This window comes from Mus caroli, chromosome 14 (genome assembly GCF_900094665.2).
Source record: "Mus caroli chromosome 14, CAROLI_EIJ_v1.1, whole genome shotgun sequence".
Classification (NCBI taxonomy): Eukaryota; Metazoa; Chordata; class Mammalia; order Rodentia; family Muridae; genus Mus; species Mus caroli.
Window position 1 is genome coordinate 37653742 of NC_034583.1, and position 4859 is coordinate 37658600.

Genomic DNA, 4859 nt, shown 5'->3' on the forward strand with positions numbered 1-4859 from the left:
CAGACTGGCCTTGAACTCAGAAATCCACCTGCCTCTGCTTCCCAAGTGCTGCGATTAAAGGCATGCACCAACACCGCCCAGCCATCTTCTTATTTTCTTTTGTTGTGTGTGTGTGTGTGTGTGTGTGTGTATCTTTCACTTGGAAACTCAGAACACTGGGGTGGGTAGCAAGGAACTTGTGCAACACCACTGGGGTTATTTGAGTAGTGTTAATAGCCTGATACAACACATATAGTTTCTTTTTCTTTTCTTTTTTTAAAAAACATAATTAGCCTTGTGTCTTTAGTGTTTCTTATACCATGTGATCTCCATAATGACCTGAGCAGATTGTGATACAATTGTATTTAGTGTCCTAGGATTGTTAGGCATATTTGCACAAATTATTGTCAAAGAATCTTTTTATACATGTTACTTTTCTTTTCATTTGTGTTATTTTCTTAAGATAAAATGCTGGTGGAGAATTCCCAGGCCAATGGGCTGATCCTTTTTCTGATTTGTGAGACTGAGCGGTATGAAGTGTGTACTTAGAAAGGGACCACTTGAGGAGAACAGCCCAGGCTCTCTGGAGCTACCTTCCTGATAATGCCAATTTATTTCCTATAATCGATCTTAATTAGAAGTTTGTTTGTGTAATGTCATAACTTCTCAGCAACCTCTATGCTCATTCTATTGGTCCATGTGATCTGCTCTGGTGTATGAATGACCGCACATCTGTCCGAGATTTACACTCCAACAGTGGAGATGATGCTTAGCATGCATTTTTACTACTGAAATAATAATTTACAACTTCTGGAAAACAGTTATTCAGTAGCATTGAAAATCCAGAGGATTGTTGGGAGCTATTAAGACAACTCTTGATCTCTAAATTGGGCCTCTCCCCCCGAGAAGAAAAGGGGGTCAAAAGCGGGCCACTGACACACCGATTCCGAGAACAACCACAGAATGTTCCAGCCCTAAGTCATTGCCGATGTTCTGACCACACCCTGATACCACGAAGTTCCTGCTTCCCTGTGTAATTGCCTAAAGAATGTGCAATTCTATTGCCCCCCCCCCCCCTNATAAGTACTTCTCCTTTTGCTTGTATTGCCCCACCCCTCCCGCTGATAAGTATCTGTACTTCCCCTTTTGCTTGTGCATTTAAGCCTTGGGCCTTTCTCAATACATTGGGGTCTTGATGCAATCCAGAACGTTTCCGTGTCGTTATTCGCACAAGACCCTCGTCTCTCTCTACCCACCCCCCATTTGGTTTTTAGGAGAAGGTCCTCTCGAGACCCTCGAATAACTGGACCTGCTGGACGGGTCAGAGGATAAAATTAAATGAAACAGGGGAAGAATGAAACACAGACAGCTGGAAGATGAAGGATACTTGTGTGCCACAGTCATGGCCTCTGGCTAATGGTGCCACACTGCTAAGTTGGACACTTGCTAAACTGCAGTGCCTACACTGCTAAACTGCTGACAGGTACATAGATGCATCAAGGCTGCCCAACAGAGTCCTCAGCCACACACTCACCATCTGCACAACAGGGTCTGAACAATTTTTAATATTATTAGTTGCATATGCACATGCCGGGCTAGCTGGCACATGTTCGGTCTTTAATGGAGTGTCCTATCCGTCATTTTCTTCCTTGTCTTTCTTGGTTCATGAAGAGGATCTTGAGCCTAGAAACATTACTTTGAAGCAAGCTTCCCCTAATACTTTAAGGCCTCTGCAGACTTCTCCCAGTCTCCCATGACCTATTCCCAGGTCCCAGGACCTTGATAGGCAGCTCTTTATCCATCCCTTTCATATATCCGCAAGGTCCCGATGCGGAGTGAAGATAGTATTCCACTACTAAGTCACTACTTCAGGCTTACTTACTCTCTGTGAGTTCTTGGTGACACATTGTGAGTGTGAGTGTTTGGTTATTCCCTAATTTCACACTTGGGGGAGGGGTCACATGTTGCTCACACTTTGCATAAATCTACCTGACCTTTGCACTGGTGGGTCTGGCTTCACAGATCTCAGGTTTGTATAACTTCCTCCCTTCTTCACTGGATAATTGCTCTGTCTATCAAACCAGGGCAGGGATATATTTGCTGTCTAGCTCTTTTTCTCACAAAAGTCCTCTGCCCGGTGTTCCTATGGGCAGTGGCCACAGTGTAATACTGACACACAGAAAAGACATTAGTGGCCACCCTGTGCTACCAGTTGGCTACACTGATTTGCTGTTTCTTGCTTCTCCACTGAAGTAGGTGCTTCCAGGGTGCCATTAGCTATAGTATTGGCTCTCAGGATGGCGACTCTGGTCCTCCAACCTGGCTGCGTTGGGTTGAGGGAACTGCTTCTCTCATTCCAGCCCAGTTCTAGGTACTTCCTCTGCTGCTGCTGTCGCTGAGAAGGACAGGGGGTTCTCTGGGCTGGCAGAGTTTTAGTTACATGGGACCGAGATGCAATGGGCCCTGCTATTTCACTTCAGATATTACTGAGGCCCCACGGCTGACTTAGGATACAGATTTGACCCACAGGTATTAGATCTCGCATCACTTAAACAACCTCATTAGCTTCCAGCTGAATGTTTGCAGGTTCTCTGTCTACCTGCATATTTTCCTGAGTTTTCTGGTCAGTATCTTTTATTAGCTAAACTTGTGCTACCCTCCACTGCTACATCCACTCCAGTAGTGACTCAAGTGACAGGCCTAGAAAGCCCGGAAGCAGTCCTGAGGCAGAGTTTCACGGAAACTTAGCCTCCTGGAACCTTGGCATTCCCATAGCACTCCAAACCTGTCCCCGTGTTAGTCTGGTGTATGGATCTCTGTGCTCTCTTTCAGTATTCTTTTATTATAAGTGCCTTTAAGAATCGATTTTGACATATAGCTAAGCCTCCGCCAGTGTTCCAATGTCCTGGGAAGTCCTTGAAGCAGACCCTGAGCTGGGAATTCAGTAAGAATGTTACCTATTCAGTAACATTCACCTCTAGTAGAGACAGTGAAAATAACCAGGCATTATAATTTACTTGAATAAGAGCCAGAAAGCCCTGGGCTAGTCTACATAGTAATTACTTAGAACAACGAGTCACACCCATACACAGGAATTTACAATGGCCTAGGAAGAAGGTGGGTTGTGGTTTTAGGAGGAAATGTAGTATTATACATGAGAGGGTTAGTAGAACAGAATTCCCCTGGTGCATGTTTTTCACTCGGCCCAGAGGAACAGCATAATCAGGAATTTACTAAAGGACCCCTGGTGGTGGGTTTAACAATAGACTAGCATTGCATCAGAGCATTCACCTGGCTCCTGTGTTTAGCTGATCTTAGTTAAGGGTTGTTCCTATCTCAGTTGAAAACATGGCCTGGCTCACGCCATCTTTTTTTTTCTTTTCTTTTTTTTTTTTTTTTTTTTTTTTTTTTTTTTTTTTTTTTGGTTTTTTTTTTTTTTCGAGACAGGGTTTCTCTGTGTAGCCCTGGCTGTCCTGGAACTCACTTTGTAGACCAGGCTGGCCTCGAACTCAGAAATCCGCCTGCCTCTGCCTCCTGAGTGCTGGGATTAAAGGCGTGCGCCACCACGCCCGGCGTTCACGCCATCTTTTTATGTATGCATTCTCTTTGTCTTGTGTAAAGGACCACTGTACCTTGGTGGGTGTATTCACCTGGCTTTCTTGTTTTTCTTCTGTATTAAAAGTCTGGTGCTTGCTTGGAAAAAATTACATTCAGATACACACTCTCTCTGTGTCTGTGTCTGTTGTCTGTTTGTCACCCATCTGCGCCAACTTCTTGTTCTCCTGTAACCGGAACTCTGAGTTTTCCTGCAGATGGAGGACCCGATTGAGGTCTGTCTGCAGCACTCTACCCCCACCCACTTTGAGCTAGGTGTTGCCACTGTAACTGTGGTCTCTGGGCTTTCTGGGCTGCAGGTCTTTAATTCTGACCTCTGTTACATAATTATAATGTTACTGTACAGAGTTGGGACAGGTCTGGCTGTTGAGAGTGCAGGGACACATACACTCCCTCTTATGTTCTGTCAGATGGACTTGCTTATAGGTGACATGACCTGTGTACCACTTTTATGGTTAATGTGTATACTTTTAAAGAACTATACTTCCCTAAAAGTAAAAAAAAAACACATATTCCATTCACAATAAAATATTAAAATAAATGCAACACCTTTGCATTTAAACTGTTTGTTTTAATTGGGTGTGTCAAATAGAATGAAAAATATTGAGTCCTTCTGAAGTGGCTTGTGGAACTAGACTGACTTGGAGAACAGATGCTTAAGTGACTCTATTTCTATTTATACATTTATAAATAAAGTGCTTAAATGTATCGGTAAGCATAAATAAGCCCTCCCAAGTCTTCTACTAAGAGGAGATAGTTGGAGGTAGTCACACTTGTCAAGGGAGAGAACGTTGATACTGCGGACTGTGGAAATGGTTCAGTGGTAAAGCACCTACCACATAAGCCCGAGGATCTAAGTTCAAATCTCTAGAACCTACATAGAGCCAGGTGTGGTAGCTATCCTCTGTAGTGGAGATTATCTGTAATCCAGGCACTCTTATGGTGAGATGGGAGGCAGAAATAGGAAAATCCATGGGAGTTTCTAAGCCGGTTAGCATGGAATACACAGTAGGGAGCAATAAAGAAAGGGCCTCAAACAGTGGGAAGCAAGGACCGACAACCAAGCTTGTTCTCTGACTCTCATGTGCACACTGTGGCACACACAAACTGGCTCTCACACATGTGAATATGTGCATACACACCCCTACCCCTACCCCACCCACATTCACACCCAAATCCACACCCCACACCCTACACCCCCTACACCCTATAGACACAGCCATACCCACACACCCCACAGAAACACACCCCACAGACACACACCC